Source organism: Euleptes europaea, chromosome 3 (assembly GCF_029931775.1).
Source record: "Euleptes europaea isolate rEulEur1 chromosome 3, rEulEur1.hap1, whole genome shotgun sequence".
NCBI classification, from domain to species: Eukaryota; Metazoa; Chordata; class Lepidosauria; order Squamata; family Sphaerodactylidae; genus Euleptes; species Euleptes europaea.
In genome coordinates, this window is record NC_079314.1 from 72,310,491 (window position 1) to 72,328,715 (window position 18,225).

Consider the following 18,225-nt stretch of genomic DNA (forward strand, 5'->3'; position numbering starts at 1 on the left):
CAGAAGCATAAGAGTATTCCCAGAGGTAATGATTATGATTATTTGCTTTCTGCTGACTATAGTGGTCAAATGATATTTTTTCTGAAAGATTGTCATATATGATTTTTTAAATGATCTGTTTCTCTTACATTTGTCACTAGGTAGTACCACTTCTTGGAGGCATTGCTCCGTCTATGTCCTGTTGGGTGTTACCAGTACCTGGGGAAACACCTGAATTGAAGCATTTTACATCTGTCACATGAGGTTGTGTAAAGGAACTGAAAGGACATCTGTGTTTCAATCACAAGAAGCATGTGAATGACAAAATATGTTGGGTATAAATGCCAAGGAATACTAGGGGGATAGAAGAAGTACCTTTTTTTTTTGCATACCATATTTTCCATTTAAAATTGTTCCTGCCTCCATAGACCACTGTTCCCTTGCAGCTTTGTGTCATGCTGCTGAGTTCTGGCTGGCCTCTAAGGGCAAGAATTGCAGTTTATGGAGGCTCTTGTCACTGATTTTGTTATACATTATGAAATAGTATAATAGGGTATGACATCTTCAAAATGTAGCTACATCTCTGCTGTTAAGAATATTGACCGCTGCAAATGTTAAGCATGATCTAAAATTTTGAATACAATGATACTGAAAGCTGAATTGGAATACTTTTGTTCACACTTTTAGACGGGTGTCTGCAGATAGAACCTCAGACGTAGTTGAGTGGTAGGTTGCAGGATGATGTCTGGCCAGCTACAGTTGTGCCCCACCCCCTCAGTTGTCAGAGTGCTGCTTGGCACTATTTTATATTATTAAATTAAAAATGGATGTTTTGGAGCAGTAGCTGTTGGAGAACAGGGAGTGTGGTATAACAGCAGCTGCTTTTTTTAAATGTGAAGGCTGGCTGGTCAGTTCTTTAGCATCAATGGGTTTGCATGCTACTACTGTGGTGCAAAAATGCCGCCACCAAAGGAAGAGACAAAAAATCCCCAAGTGCAGCAATGGACAAGTCATGTTTTGTATGTGATTGTACATGTAATTGTGTGCATCCACAAATCTTTGTAGCCAACCAACAGGCAGGCACGATCTTGTCATGCTGAATTTTGGAGGTCCTTCAGAAACCCCTGAAACACAATGTGCTTTTCCCTAGCTCTGAACTCTAAAAAAGACCTCATGTCTGCATGTCCAAGCACTTCTACACTGCAGTGCATCACAGCTGAGCCCCCAGCCTTCCTCCTGAACTTGGAGATGGGAAAACAAGATCTCTGCAAGTGCACTTTACTTCCAAGGCAACTGTAGAACCTTTTAGGAACAGTGGAGGGAGTGCACCTTTCCATCTCCAAGCTTATCTCAGGTTATGACTTGTGAAATGCAGCAGGGAATTGTGATTATCTGAACCCTTCAAGTCACCATTTTGTGCCTGGCTCCAGTTGGTGGATCTTGGGAATCTGTTCTTTTCTCACTCTCTTTTTTAATAGAAAGGGAGATTAAACAGAAATGTGAAGGAAACGTTAACAAAAAAAGTCCACACCTATGATAGAAAGTACTGGATGAGTTTTTGTTGAATAAAAGCACTCAGATGGCTATTAAAGTATTTCCTCAGTTTACAGGCTTATAGTTTTGTATAGAATTCCACCAATACTGTTGACAAGACACTGTTGGCCACTATGAATTATTTTCTTCTCTGATTGCCTTTCCAATTCAATCACACCTTGTGACACCCCCCCGGGAGGAGGGGATTGTGCTGGGTGTGACCCCAGTCCCCCATTTTGACATATGCACATTGAGAAGGGAAGATGGTCAGCCTCGTGCTGGGATTTGTGGGCATGCAAAGTAGTAAGAATCCCTCTCACTGTTTCTGTCATAGTATGGTGAGTGAACACTTCATGCTGTGTTCTGAAGTCATTCTCCGTGTGAGAAGAATTATTCTGAGTAATTACAAACCATAGTGCAAAGCCCTGGGGAAAGGGCAGGTCATTTGCACAGTCCATGTATTCTTGAAGATTTTCACAAGCTGTGGGAGAGGCTTCTTGTTGCTTCCAATAACCCGCAGCGCCTCTACGGCCTAATCTATGCTAGAGGAATGGGTGATGGCCACAATTAATGGCTGTTTATCAGCATCTGTGTGCCATGGTTCTTAGAAGGCTCCAGATACTTTTACCTTTATTGATCAGTTCTTGATTTACATAAGAACAAATTAGGTAAACCTCTGTTATCAGGGAGGCGGCAGTCTGCTCCCGATCTTTTACCCATGTTAAGGAATTGAGAGTGGCTGTTACTGCGCTAGGTATTCCCAGCAATGTATTAAGAGTTTGAAAATGTTATAAAAAATACTGTTCGCACTTTGTTTGGCCCCTTTAGCTGTGGAGACGTCTTCCAACCATTTATTAGCTGTGGTATCCAAAAACCCTTTTAAAGCGCTGTTTTTTATAACATTTTCAAACTCTTAATACATTGCTGGGAATACAAAGTGCGGTAACCCCCAGTGTTACACCTGTGCCAACCCAAGCAGGTCTATAAGCAATGTATTAGTGACATGTGAAACTTTCATTAGTCACAACAAGCTTGATTGTGAGGTAGGTTAGGTTAGGCGAAGAGATACTGACTGGGCCAAGGTGTCATCCAGAGAACTTCATGGTAAACAGTTTTGAACTTTAACCCAAGCTGACACTCTAACCATGCTACTGGCAGTACAGTGATAAAAGGTGGAAAGAATTCATAACTATGATTTGAAAAAAATAGTGGTAGGAGAATCTTCCAGAGTATGTCCAGCAATGGAAATGTTGACTTTAACCCAGCAGGCTCAGTATGTGGTTAAGTCAAGTGGACAAATTCTAGATGAGGGAAATATTCTCTGAGAACTATGTTAATGTCTCTAATGTATTGAGGAAGCAATAAGATTTTTCTGTATGGGCTTATATATTAAGTTGATTTTTCTGTATTTGAATTAAAATATGTTATTACATAGTTGTGCAAAATGTCAGATGTATTTATACAAACTTTTTAGGGAGTTGCAGTGAAAAACTATTTCATAACATTTCTGCAACATCTATTAAATTCTCTCCTGAGATCACTTTATTTCATGTTGTATAACCTTTAAATTAATATAGACAAGAGTGGATTACTTCAGATCTTGCAGTAAGGGGAAAAATTCAAAATACAGTTTGCTTCTCATCAACCCACTCCTTTTTGTTACAATACCATGCTTTATCTGGAATGCCAGCACACATTGATGTCCTAATCTCTTGTCATTGCTGTATTACATTGCATTGTTAATTGTGCCAGGATACTGAGAACAATATAATTTTCTCTAATTTGTGTTCCCATCTGCTCCCTGAGTGCTAAGATGATAGCAAAGGTGACAGCAAGCTACAAATATACCCTTTCAGACTGATTATTTTTAACCATGCTTGCTGATTCCGTAGATAGCTTTTAAAATTAATTTAGCTGTTCCAAAATTTAGCTGATTAGGTATCCGTCTTAATTTCCCCCCCTGAAGGATCATTTATTGCAGGGCTCCCCAACCTTTTTGAGCGGGCAGGAGCCTTTGGAATTCTGATACAATGTGGTGGGGGCAGACACAAAATGGCTGCTGCAGGAGGGGTATCCAGCCACAAAATGGCTGCTGCATCTTACCTTCAGTCACACAGTAAAGATCCTTGTGCTGTGTTGGCAGGTGCTTCTAAAATAAGGTTTTAAAAAATCTGCACAGCCAATGAGAAGCCTTGCTAGGCAAAAGCCCTACCTGGCCCTGCCCACTTTCTAAAAACACTTGGTGAGTGTCAGGAAAGGTGTTGGTAGGCACCATAGTGCCCACAAGTATGACGTTAGGGACCCCTGATTTATTGTATCAGACTACAAGGTTTACCTGTCCTAGATCACCTTGGGGATGGAAGTAAAATTGTTTGAGAACATTTAATATATACTGAATGTGAACTTAATATGTTTTATAGCTTCATTTGGTACATACAACTAGAGAACCAGCAGTTATTCAGTATTATAAGTAGGTCTGAGGGGGGGAGTAAAGTATGCTTCCAGATTTGTGTTCCCCCCCTCTAAAAACAACTGTTGGTAGAAATTGTACATTCATTCTCTCCACATGTAGTTCTTAGTCATCTTGACTTTCCACATGAGTTCATTTTCAGTGTAAATATGTGAAATGCTAGTCTGATCAGTGTCCTTTTTTTCTTCCACTTGGCAATATCTAACATAATTAGGAGTTGTCAAAATGAGAAAAAAACAACAAACCTTAACATTTAAATACTGTCACACTCCAATAGAATCAGTGACACACAAGCAACGTTCTGCCCTATTGTGTGCTGGAGGTGTGGGTAAAAAAAAAACTTAAGAAAACAGCTTTGTACATGTGGGCTGTATGCAACCACAGTGAATGTGGTTGTACTGAAACGATGTGTACCCACATGTGTGTAATATATTGGAGAGATTTTACACTGTCTTTACTCCCATTAATCTGCGCTTTCACTTGTGCATGTCCTTGTTACTTTAACTCTTGCTGGGACGTATGTGGGAGCAGAGAAGTATTGCAAATCTTGAAGCCGCTTGGTTCATGGCCCTGGCTTTTCCTAGCTGGCTGATGATGATAGTTGTCCCCCCCCCCCCACTTTGGTGTGGTTTTCTGCGCGAATGAGGGGAGGACTCTTGCTCTCATGCCTGTTTTGTGGGCGGCTTTCAGGAAGCATCTGACTAGCTACTGTTGGAAACAGAATTAAGCACTAAATAAATTAGCATATGAACTGATTCTGCAGGATCTTGTATACTAACCACTTTCAACAGACTTACTTAGATAACTCCAATTCAGTAGAACAGGAGTCTAGTGGCATTGTAAAGACTAACAATTTATTTCTAGTGTAAGCTTTGTGAGTCAGAGCTTACTTCATCTGATGTAAATAGCTAATTTTCTTGGGCACAACATGGTGTTGGAATGATCTTAATGGAAGAATTTAAGTAAATACTGTCTTGTAAATAGAAATACTAATGCTAGATGATGCAGGGCATTTTGGAGCTAGATGAGCTACTATCAAAAACACAGAAATTCTGTGATTGTTATTGGCTTCCTGAGTATAACCAAAGATTGTAGATTAAGGTTGTCATTTGGGAATGTCTAAACATGAGTACCTCTGTTCTACATTTTCAAAACTGAGAAAAATATTTGTAGAGGCCAGGTCAACATTTGAATAAAAGTCTGTTTCAAATTTCTGTTCGAATTTGCTCGGTGACCATGCTGCAGGGCTTATTTTCTGTACGTTACTGTTTCCATATGTGCGTGCAAATTGTTTAAAACTGTTGGGAGTAAGTGAGCAGAACCTGCTCACTTACCTGTTGTGCAAGTCCCTCAACACTCTGTTGATCTTAAAAAAGTTGAACATATTAAAGAATACAAGAAGTAGTAGATTTGTGTAGCCAATGGTTTCCTATATTTTGTAATATGTCTTGCATAATTTTGAATCAATAACTGTTGGAGGAAATATACTGTTAAATTGATGAGATGTTTTTAAAAATGAGAGTTACCAAGGTATTTTGCAGTAATACATTTTCCCCCTTTGTATGCTGCTACGTGGCCTTTAAAAGGCCCTCATGATGGCTTGCAAACTGTAAAATGAGCATCAGTCACCAGCAACAATAAAAGCTTTACAGATTATAATCTAACCATTGAAACCTATATTGGAGTCCAAGTCAAATCTGTTTTCCTAGTGCATACATTTGGTCAATCTGGGTGGGGCAGAGTGTGAACCACTGAGAATTCTTTGGTTTACACTGTATCCTTTGTGTCATACTTCCTACATGTAACACTTGAGCATCACTCCTCACCATCTGTGTTTTTCTAGTACCTGCTGCTTCTGTGAATGTAGTGTGGTATTGCGGGAATATGGGAAATGGAAGGGTCTGTTACATAAGCATGTTACCTCACTTCTCATTTCCTTTTCTTAAATGTTTACCTGCTGGTGAAACCAAGGAAACTGTATATGTGGTGATAATTTGTGCCACAGCAACAGCCCAAAGAAGAAATACAGAATACTAAAACCTATATATTTGATTTGTACTGCTGTAGTTGATAGTGATTTATGGGATGAACTGTTGTTTATATCACAACCTAAGCAAAAATCCACCACTGCTACTGCCAAAGGAGCCCCTATGTGTCCTGTGTGTAGCAGTGATGAGAGGACACATCACTGTGTTTAGCAGTGATGAGAGGACACCCTAAGTGGCCAGGAAAAGAAAAGGACGGGTCTCTCTTTGGCCTTTAAAAAGTTTATGAGACCCTTTTAGTGACCACTGATTTCTCTGACATTCAGGTGATTTGGATTGAAACACTGCAGTTTAATGATAGTTTGGTTGTTTTTTGGTTTAAAGATCTAATCACACTTCATTGCTTCATCATCATCATTTATTATTATTACAGTCGTTGACCAGACATGTAGTTTTTTAAAATTACCTTTACATACCCATTTCAGTAGTATAAAACTAAATAAAATATTAATGTCTTTAAAATGAATACAACTGCTAAGGAAAGTAATTTAAAACACGCAATGGCATTTCCACTTAGATTTCCGGAAATTATAAACTCAGAATCTTTTAAAATTACCCTTCCATTTTCCTTAACTAAATACTGGAGAGGCTGCAGTTTGATACATGTTAACTTGGGTATGTCCCATTTAATTCTGTGAGTTTTGCTTCTTAGTAGAGATACATGCTCAAAATTGGTAAGCATATCTTATTTATTTGGGTAGATTTAAGCATGCCTGTGGGTTTGTGGCCCCTTTCTTTGCAATGTTAAATTATATATTTCCAGTCTGACTGTGATGTTTTATGCCCTCTATATTCGGTTAGAGGACAGATTAAAGTATATCATAAAGGAAAGCTCAGCCCGACTATACTATATCAGTTCTCCTTTTCACAACAGGGAGAAAGTGGTAATTCCCTTCAATTGTGGTATCAAGAATACAATTCATTGATTGGCATTTTCCTCCCACTTTTGTTGTTTGCAACTGTCCAAGCAAAGAGAAGGTTGGGCATGGAAACACCTTCCCTTATCTGTTGCTTTTCTATGAAATTTAAATGGTATCACCACAGGGTTGGCAAAAAATTCTCTGCAGTAATGGTATTCATTGATCTTTTTAGTGTGTGTATAAGATATGGAATCAAAGGTGATTTGGGTATGGTGGGCATCATGTAAAATACAAACACTGCAACAAAGAAATGCAAGGCCTGGTGGCCCGAATGAAACTTGAGATAGTTCACCTCACAACAATTTCACAATTATCTATGTAGCTCTAATAGTATAACCAAATCAGTAATTTTTTATATAACTGTAAAACTAATCTAAAAGTTGGTTCTTGTAGGTTATCCGGGCTGTGTAACCGTGGTCTAAAAGTTACTATTCTAAAAAGGAAGCCTTTGTCCAGTTGTAAATATTGAGATTATACCAGCAAGAATGAGTCTTTATGTAGAAAACCATGATTTAAATCTTCGCTTAATTGACTAGTGATTTACATTGTGATTTAAATTGATTTAATCAAATCCACCCTGGGCTTCTGGATGGGATATGACAACCTATTGACTTGTATTTTATGTGCCATGTAAAGACTTGCATTGAGACGACAATGTCAAAGGGTACAGTTGCTTTGACACGCAGGGAGGGGCTTCTAGTTATAAATCGAAGTCACAGGAGTTTGGTTCTCTCATAGGTAAATTGATGGTAAGTCTTGTTTTGTTCAGGATAGAATTAACTGTTCTTCCTGATGAACTGTATTGAGACTGGCACAATTTAGTCATAACTGAATCTGAGTTGGGGTGAAAACTGTGAAATGGTCAGGTTTGTACATAATGTAAATATATAATTTAGGTTCAAATCAAGTAGCACCTTAGAGACTAACAAGATTTTTGGGGTATAAGCTTTCGAGAGTCAAAGCTCTCTTTACCAGATATATCAAAGAGCTTTGACTCTCAAAAGACTATGCCCCGAAAATCTTGTTAGTCTCTAAGGTGCTTGTGGACTCCAATCTAGTTCTTCTACTGCAGACCGACATGGCTACCCTCTGAATATAAATATATATGGTATTGTTGGTGGGGATCTGAATTGGCTGTGACTTACTGACCACCCAGGAAAGAGATGTTGATATCACAGTTAAAAAAAAAAACTTGCTCTGTATGCTGTGACAGCTATAAAAGGCAAAGTCATTGTTAGTAAGAGGTGGGAAATAAATCTAGAAATAATTCCATAAAGCCTTGTAAACCGCAACTTAGAATACTGTGCACAATTTTAGTCACTCTGTCTCAGCATTAATATTGTAGAACTGGACAAGGATACTAAAACGATTAAGGTGTTGGAACATATTCCTCAGTGAAGAAAGACTAACAAGATTATGTTTTTTGGGTTTTTGTTTTGTTTTTTCAGATTAGGGGACAAAAAAAAAAGGTTTGATGCAATCCTTAACAGATTTAGAAGGGTATAAACCCATTGAAGCCAGTGTCTCAGAAGAGTGTAATTCTGTTTGGGATTACATTGCACAAGTAGGTGTGGATGTGATAAAAACATATAAAACTTTGAACTGTGTGTAGAATGAATAGAGGCATTATTCTCTCTCAAAACCTACTGCTCAAGTTGTCAGGTGAAATTTTTTCCTATTGGGTAATGTTAAAATGAAGTGTCTTTTTCATGCAGCACATAATTACTTCATGGAATTTCTGCCACAAGATTTATGGTCAGTAGCTTAGTGCCTCAGTGGAAGGCATGCCTAATCATGCCTAACATTTAAAAGTTCTATAAAACATGAATACATTCAAATTCAATATACTTCGTTTTCAAGTAAGTTGTATATGGTGCACATTTCACAACAATAATACTCTTAAAGATCCTTTCCAAATTTCTAATAGTAATGGTTGAATTAGAGTTTGAACTTATAATATTATTTTGACTTCATTATAGCAAAGTGAAAGCTATTGTATTTGCTGATGTTGCCAATTCACAGAACTTTACTAATAACGTAATCTACTTCATTTACAGGAAGTGTCCATCAAAGCTTGCTTGCTTCAACAGACACAAAAAAGTTAATGGGCAAAAGTACAGTTTTTAGGTAGGTAGATATTTTCCTAGTGTGTGTTAGGTTTTTCTAGGAAAGACCTTAAATTATTGAAAACATGATAAATGAAATATTTGAGTACTGAAATTCAGGATGAAAAAGTCACTTTAAAACTTGTAGGTACTTTTGTGAACTTTCCATATGTTAAACTGACTGCACAGTGGTATTCAGGGTTGATGTATGTGTCTATAAAAGAGAGGGAGAGATGTGTTTCGCTTATCAATAAATATTAAATAATCATGGGGAAAGGAGATGCCTAATTGGAAATGAATCCTTCCATATTATAGCCCTATGGTGGTTTTTATGACAGATTTGTTTTTGAACTGGGTTGTTAATGTTCATCTGATTCTTTGTAGGCACCCCTTGCAGTTTTAGTGGGTCATTCTTATTTATGTATTGATTAAATTGTGGGGATTCATTTTAACTGTGTTTACATTAATTGCATGGCTTTGTTACTGTTGCCATTTTGTAAACCACCCTGAGGCCCTTTAGGTTAGTGTATAAACTCATGGGGGTTTGTCCTGTAGATCTTCTACAGGCAGAAGTGGATTTCCCCCTACCTTTCTCTTCCTCTAGCAACCTTCTGTGATCCCTAAAAAGGCATGATCAGGGAACGTTTGCAGGCAAAAAAGAGAGGTCCTGGGGCTGCAGTGAGAACAGGAATCAGGTGTCAGAATTGCTAGGTGTTCTTGGATCTTCCAACTTTGATTTTCCATGATTAATCAAACATGGTGTGGTTTAAATTTCTTCAAAATGCCTCATAGATTTTATCCATGTAGCTTCAGGTCTATATGTATATATGTGGGTGTATCTTGAAGCCTGTCAGTTTTCCTCTGCTTAAATAACTTGCTTTTCTGATATAATGATTGTAGTTTTTCAATCTTGCATCATTTCTCAAACGAAGATAGAAACTTCTTGTTAACGGATCATGAACGATCCCATCTCACTGTGTAAACAGAGCCCCCCGCCCCCGCTTTACCTTAGTTGCTATTGTTTTATCTTTGCAGGCACATGTTATGTCTGTATGTTGTAACGCAGACTTGGACAAATTTTTCTTTGGCTGTAGGATCCAGGCCAAAAATTTAGGAGCCAGACTATTTTTCAGCCTCCAGCATTTTTTGTATTTTAATGACCACATTTTCTAATTATTGCTTCTACATTATCCTAAACTGTGTACATTTTCTGTAATTTTATTAAGGATAAGACAAAAGTTGTATATAAATAAATGTGGGGTAACTCTGGTTGTCATCACAACAACAAATAGTTAATTTCATAATTTCCCCTAAATTTCTAGTAATTTCATTATTGCTTTAAAGAGGTCAATTTAGAAAGTAGCGTATTTTTTGCTCCATAAGATGCACTTTTTTCCTCCTCAAAAGTGAGGGGAAGTGTCTGGGCGTCTTATGGAATGAATGTGTGTGTGTGTTACCGGTAACTGGAGCCGAATCGCCGAGACCGTCCCCGCCAATCAGGTTGAAGCCCTGCTGGGAGAGTTGGCGAAGTGTTTTCTGGTGGGTCGTCGCCACGTTATTTTCCACACGCACGGGAAAGCCCTGGGTTCCTTCCCTCTCCCCCCAACCTGCCTCACCGCAAACTTCAGGACGTGCTTTTGTCGCTCCCTCGCAACGCCTTTCTCTCTTCCTCCTGCCCAATGCGTGCAAGGTTTAACCCGAGGAGGGGCTCCATCCAGACGGCAACTAGGATTGCATTTATTTAAAAAGGTGTGTGGGGGGAAAGCCCTGAAGGGGGAGTGGGAAGGGGGAGGGAGAAAGAGAGAAATCTGAAATTGGGGGTGGGGGGGGGAAGAGAGAGAGAGAGAGAGAGAAAATCAGCCCGGCCCTCCTTCCCTGCCTGCCTGCCTTCCCTTCCCCGCTGCCTTCCCCCCAAATCTGGGGAGAGGGCTCGAGCCTGACTCCCAGCCCCCATTGGAAAAGGTGGGGAGGGGGTCCGCGGGGTCTCCCGTGGCTTTTAATAATCCCCACCCGCCGCCTCTCGTGGTGACACGCCATTGTAATGGCTGGGGGGGCTGCCAAGCCCGGGGCCTCATTCTCTTGCAGGGCCGGGAGCTGCTGCAGGCCAATTAGGCCGGCTTTACGAGGCGGCTGGCGGCCCCCTTCGTGGTGGATCCCGCAGCCTGGGAGAAGACTATTGCCACTTATTCACGGGAGGTTTTGCCTTGGGTTTGCTGCTCTCTAGATGCACGTTTCCTCCATCCAGATTCTCAGAACTCTGCATGGCGGCTTATTTTTGAGTTTTGAGAACTCGGATGGGGAGAATGTGCATCTATTGAGCAGCAAATCCAAGGCAAAACCTCCCATGCATAAATGGCCAGTGTTGAAAATTCGGACGAGGGAAATGTGCATCAAGAGGGTGGCAAATCCAAGGCAAAACCTCCCATGCATAAATGGCCTATAATAATAAAGCTGCCTTTGGGCTAGAGCCCGAAATTAGCTTCCTTCACGGGATTGCAAAACCGGGGGGGGGGGGGGGCAGGGGCGGCTGCTCTAATCTATTTATCTTGCATGGTATTCCAACCTCGGCCTCTTTTTAGGGGGGTGGGGGGCATAGAGTCAGATCTGTGGCCTGTTCAATGGGGCTGTCTGCCCTGCAGCCATTTATGCATTGGGGAAATTTTGCCTTGGATTTGCCGCTCTCTAGATGCACATTTCCCCCTATCCGAATCCTCAAAACTCAAGAATAAACCCCCATGCAGTGTTTTGAGAATTTTGATGGGGGGGAAATGTGCATCTAGAGAGCGGCAAAATCTCCAGTGCATAAATCATGGCTAGGGTTGATTTTGTTGTGGCTTAATTCTGCTTCTCAACCATCGGGCTCCAGTCAAGAAGCAGTCCGCTTGGAAATATCTAGCCTGCCTTCAGTTCAAACATTGCTCTTCAGAACCGAGCTGGAAGATGGAGTTTGTGCCATTGCTTTTCATGAAAGCTGAGATGTCTTAACCTGGTTAGACCGACAGATCCAGCAGGATCAGCCTTGGTTATTATTCGCATGGGAAACCATCAAGCAAGTCCAGGGTCTCTGCGCAGAGGCAGGCAGTGGCAAACCGCCTTTGAACATCTCTCGCCTTGGAAACCTGACGGGGTCGCCATAAGTCGGCTGCGACTTGACGGCAAAAACAAGTGCCAAAGTTTCTTCAGGTTCTATTTCCTGATTCCCCCCTTGGCACGTAAGAAAAGTTCTTTAGTGCTACAAATAAATTCTGACTCTAGCAATGATGAGTTCTTTGGGTTCACAGAAGACTAGAAGAGTACTCGAACCTTAAAGTCTCTCTTCATTTGTTAATGACAGTGATGATGGTTCTTAATGCCACTGTTGACTGCTGTTCACTTTACATGGTTGAAATATTATTCTAATATACCGGTAGCTTATTAAATCGTTTAGTACACCATTTGATTCAGAATATATTTTTTCTTGTTTTCCTCCTCTAAAAACTAGGTGCGTCTTATGGTCAGGTGCGTCTTATGGAGCGAAAAATACGGTAACTGGATTAGAAATTAATTCATCTATCACCACTGAATGGTGTAAAGTTAGCATGTGAACAAGCAATGACAACAGCTTCATGCACGTGCATTTTTATGTCATCAACAAAACATTATTCTGATGTGAAATTATAAACCTGGGATTTGTCAAGTCCTGTTGTAAGGAGAATCTCTTGCACTGTAAATCAGGAAAGGGAATTATCATTCCAGTTAGTTATTTACTTTGCCATTTAAGGATGCTTTTGATTTCATCTTTAGTGATCTTGGGAGCACGAGTGGAAGTAATTCTCATGCTCATGATGAAAATGCTTAACTATATCGCCTTGTGAGAGAGGATGAAGTTTACTAAGAATTCCTGCAGCAGGTTTCTAGATTGTTTTCTAGAGTAGATGCCAATATAAACTGTTCATTCCTGAAGGGGGGGGCAATCAGTTTAGGAGTTGATGTGACCCTGCGGCAACATACGTGCCCAGTTATACCAGGATAATGGGCACGTACGCCGCCGTGGAGGGAATCCCTGCCGGCCCCGGGACGCCACGCCACATCGCGGGGCTTGGGTGCCAGTGGGGCCTTCTGCCGACGTTGTCGTGGCACAAATCCCCGAGAGGTGTCCCAGGAGGCATTCTTGGGGCGTTCCAGGGGGGGCGGAGCTGCCTTTAGGCAGCTTCCCAACCACTTTCACTCTGGGAACGCCTCCCGGGATGCCAGCAGTCTTGCACCACCTTTTTAGGTGTTGCAGGCCCGCTTTCCCCTGTAGGGAAAAATGCCTTTTCTCATTCTGGCCTCTACAGGCATCTTGCAGACTGTGGTTTTACCATCACATGCCCAGGGAGGCAGGACTAAAAAATTTTCACTTCCTGTCTTCCTGGGCGGGAAAACCTCCCAATCCCAGTTTCCGTCCTGCCTTTGTAAAGGGAGGCAGCTTCGCCATTCGGCTCCATCAAAGGACGATCTTTTGGAGGATTTTTTCTCTTCTTCTTTCTTCTACCTATGTCTTCTTATCTATCACCCACCCCGCTTCACAAAAAAAATGTTTTTCTCCCTCCCGCTCCTCCCCCCCCTTTTTTGTTTGTTCTTCGCTCTGAAGAGCAAGATGGCAGCCGAACGAGAGGTTTCGGAAGAGGAGCTCCTCTCCGAGGGAGACAACGACCGAGCCCTCGTCGCTCGACAGGGCAGAGTCGTAAAGATAGTTCCAACGGCCGCTCTTGGCGGTCCCGCGGAGCTCGGCGCGGACGGTCCCAGCTCTCAAAAAAAGGCATGCGCCTCCGGCCCGCCTGGAAATGGCACCAAAAGAGACACGCACCACAATGAGGCGGGAGAGCCTTTACAAGGAGCGGATAGATCTCTCGCACGGAGTCCAGTATCGGAGTTTGGAAGTAACGTAAGCTTAAGCGACCCGGAGTCCCCTTTGTCCCGCAGGGAAACCTTCAATTTGTTTAATGGGGTTCTAGATACAGTCGCAAATGCGCCAAGCTTTCAGCGAATCTATTTCTCCTTTCCTTAAAAATCTTGGACTTGATCCAAGGAGTAATCCTCTCTCCCAGAGCCATTTAGATCAGCAGAAGCAGGGTAAAGGGGAACCCTCTAGAGGCCTTTGGCCGACCAAGGCAGCCAGAAAGGCCTCTGTTCAAAACCAGTTTAGACCTACACAGGAGGAGGATTCCTCCAATATGGCCAATTCTGAAAACGAAAGTAGAGAGGACTGGGAGTATGAATCTGAGGAAGATTCCCCAGTCATACTAGAAGAACAACAGCCTCGCCTTTTCGGGGCTGAGGATTTCCAGAATCTTTTAAGCAAGGCTCTGGTGGCTCTTGACCTGGATGAGGATCCTGAGCCTGCCCCAGAGTCCAAGAAATCTAGGAAGAAGGGAGCAAAAGAGTTTTTCCCTAGATCTACTTCTCAGATCCATACCATTCCCTTTCCGGAATTCTTTGAAAACCAGGTCAGAGCCGAACTAGACAAATCCCTAGCCAACAGACAATTCCCAGCCAATATAAAAAGATGTATGCTATGGTCCCTCAAGGCATGGATCTCCTTAAAAATCCCATTATTGATGTCCCAGTTGCGGCAGTGCATTCTCCCGACCTCCCTGTGGAAGATGGGATGGGAAATATAAGAGACCCAATGGATAGGAAAGCTGAGGTTTTGACTAAAAAAGTCCATGACTCCTCAGCACTGGCCATTCAGGCCTCAGCAGACACATCCATCATGGCTAGAGCCTCCATTGTGTGGATTAGGAAAATAGCCCAGCTGTATTCTGGCGACAACCGCAGGATCACTGATGGGCTCAATAGACTTCTAAAGGCAGCAGCCTTTATGGCAGACGCTTCCCTTAACTCTATGACTTTCGCAGCTAGGGGTCTATCCTCCAACATAGTGGTCCGAAAGGCCCTATGGTTAAGACCCTGGCAGAATGAATTTAAGACCAAATCCCTTACTCTTTCCTACCCTTTTCAAAGGGGAAAACTGTTTGGGGAAAGGCTGGAAAAGATTATTGTCAAGGACAAAGACAAAAAGAAAGTCTTACCAAAATCCTACAGGAAAGATGGATGAAATCCTTCCTCCTTTCCCAGCTTCAGATCCTTTCATACCCTCAACCGATTCAAACCAGAGCAGCGAAGAGGTAGCTGGAATAACAACGGGGGATCCTTTCGAAGGGGTGGGGGCAGATTTTTTCGTCCCCAACAGGGACAACAGACACAGTTCAATGCCAAGGGAGATAAGTTCTCCAAAAACACAAAACAATGACACCAACTCATTGATAGTTGGGGGGAGGCTACTCAACTTCAGTCGCAAGTGGTCTCCACCTCACACAGACGCGTGGGTAGCCCAAGTCGTGTCCTCAGGTTACCTAATAGAATTCTTGAACACTCCAAGGGACAGATTCCTGATTTCCCCGAGAGCAGGGAAGCAAGAAAAACATTCCAGAACCCTGGCAGCCATAAGTCATCTGGTTTCCATACAGGCAATAGAACCAGTCCCTCATCTAGAATTGGGAAAAGGGGCATACTCAACCTTCTTTACAGTCCCAAAACGAAAGGGGGATTGGAGGGCCATCCTAGACCTGAAACATCTAAACAGGTCGGTAAAATACAGAAAATTCAGGATGGAGACGCTGAAGTCCATCCTAGATACCCTCCAAATAGGGGATTTTATGACCTCATTAGATCTAAAGGAGGCTTATCTGCATGTTCCCATTCACCCTCTTCACAGAAAGTTCTTCAGATTTTGTTATGCCGGACAACATTTCCAATTCAGGGCCCTCCCCTTTGGCCTGGGGTCAGCCCCTCGAGTCTTCACGAAGATTCTAGTAACCATCGTGGCCCGTCTCAGACAGGAGGGAATCAGAATCTTTCCGTATCTGGACACCATTCTAATATGCTCCAGATCCAGAGGGGAATCAATAACTCACACACACATGGTAGTTCAATTGCCGACAGAGTGTGGCTTCTTAATAAATTCAGAAAAGAGCCAACTAAACCCAACACAAAGACTACAACACCTAGGTGCTATTCTAGACACCAGCCAGAACCTGGTCTTTCTGCCTCCGGACAAGATTTCCAAAATCAAATCCATAGCGCAGTCACAAATCAGAGTCAACAAAGGAAAAATTATATTCCTGGCCAAACTCATGGGCTTAATGGTGTCTTGTCTAAGTTGTGTTCCCTGGGCCAGGTTCCACTCGAGACCTCTACAGAGCCTCTTACGACCTCATCAGCACTTGATTGCCAGAAAGATAGACAAGTCTATAATCTGGGATCAAGACTTCTGGAACAGCCTCTCGTGGTGGTGCAGCTCCAAGAACCTCAGCAAGGGTCTCTTCTTCTTAACAGAGAATCAAATCCAACTGCTCACAGACGCCAGCCTGGAAGGATGGGGAGCAACGTGCCAATCCCACATAGCTCAAGGCATCTGGTCAAATATGGAGAAACGACTGCACATCAACGTACTTGAACTCAGAGCCGTACGCCTAGCCCTAATTCATTTTCAGAACTGGCTTGCACGTCGTCATGTTCTTGTTCGAACGGACAATGTGTCTGCCAAGGCACATCTAAACAAGCAGGAGGGTTCCAAATCATCAAAGCTTCACAGGGAAGCAACCTTAATTTTTTCCTGGGCAGAAAACAACGTGATTTCCATCGCGGCAGACCACATCAGGGGAGTACACAATCTCCAAGCCGACTGGCTGAGCCGTCAGACCTTAGACGAGGGGGAATGGTCCCTCAACGGATCCATTTTCCAGCAGGTAGCAAAGAGGTTCAGCCAGCCATCGGTGGACCTGTTCGCCTCCGAGCAGAATCACCTTCTTCCTTGCTTCTTCACGAGGTACTACCACCCCAAAGCAGAGGGAATGGATGCCCTGATGTCTCCATGGCCCGAGGGTCTTCTTCTTTATGCCTTCCCACCATTCCCCATTATACCGAAGGTAATGAGGAAGATCAGACAAGAGAGAGCTATGATCATCTTAATAGCCCCCTGCTGGGCAAGGAGACCATGGTTTCCCAGTCTCAAGGAGATGTCCATTCAGGAACTGTGGGAACTGCCGCCGGTCCCAGACTGCTGATCCAGGGACCACTCTTTCATCCAGGCCCATAATGGCTTGACTTAACTGCCTGGAAATTGAGCGGAATAACCTCCTAGGCCAAGGTTATGGTATCGGGATTGTTAATACCATGATTGAATCCAGAAAGCACTCTACTAGGAGAATTTATGACCTTTCATAGAAGGCCTTTGTTCTCTGGTGCAGACGTAAGAAGGCTGATCCTTTCATCCCAGACGTCTCCAGAGTTTTAGAATTTCTTCTTGAGGGCGCAGAGCAGGGTCTCAGGGCGGCCACGTTGCGCAGGCAGGTGGCGGCCATTTCCACAGTTATCACCTCAGTGGACGGTATCATACCTTCCAGACACCCTCACATTCAAACCTTCCTAACATGCGTAATTCAGACTAGACCATCTCCCATTCACCGTTTCCCTACCCAGAGACTAAATGTAGTGCTGACAGCTTTGACTCATTCACCTTTCGAGCCCATTAGGGAAATACCTCTAAAAATGCTGAGGATGAAGGCGATTTTTCTGACGGTGGTTACCTCCGCCAGGAGGGTTTCCGAATTGGGCGCGTTATCAGTTCGAAAGGGTTTCTGTGTTTTTCATAGGGACAAAGTTGTTCTCCTGCCTGACCCGACATTCATTCCCAAAGTGAACTCCATATTCCATCGAAAACAGGAGATTCAGCTCCCATCCTTTTGCCCTAATCCCAGTCACCCCAAAGAAAGGGAATGGCACAAACTGGATGTCTGTAGAAAACTAAAAGTTTACATTAGGCATACTTCCCCCATTAGGCGTTCAGAGTTCCTATTTGTCTCCATAAACAACCCAAACCGTGGCCTCAAAATGTCTAGGTCGGCCATTAGTTATGCCATCAGACAGTGCATCGCTGAAGCCTACAAGGCCAGTAAGATTCAGGTGCCAGCTGGCATTACTGCCCATTCTGTAAGGAGTGCAGCCACTTCAGCGGCCTTTGATAGGCAGGCCTCCATGGAGGAAATTTGTCGGGCGGCCACCTGGGCATCAGTGTCCACCTTTACCAGACACTATAAAATAGACTCCATGGCCTCTTCTGACGCAGCCTTCGGCAGAAGGGTTCTGCA

General features: G+C 42.7%; 1 protein-coding gene across 3 annotated transcripts in view; it reads left to right on the top strand.

Annotated features, from left to right (window-relative positions):
- The window catches only part of CNOT2 (CCR4-NOT transcription complex subunit 2), a 72,829-nt gene that overhangs the window by 15,122 nt on the left and 39,482 nt on the right, over positions 1 to 18,225 (top strand). For 2 of the 3 annotated variants that reach the window (XM_056847182.1, XM_056847183.1), the window contains exon 2: positions 9,005 to 9,074. The exons of the other annotated variant lie outside the window; for it this stretch is intronic. The gene's annotated coding sequence lies outside the window, so the exon portion shown is untranslated. The remainder of the gene's footprint in view (positions 1 to 9,004; positions 9,075 to 18,225) is intronic. 3 annotated transcript variants of the gene reach the window in all.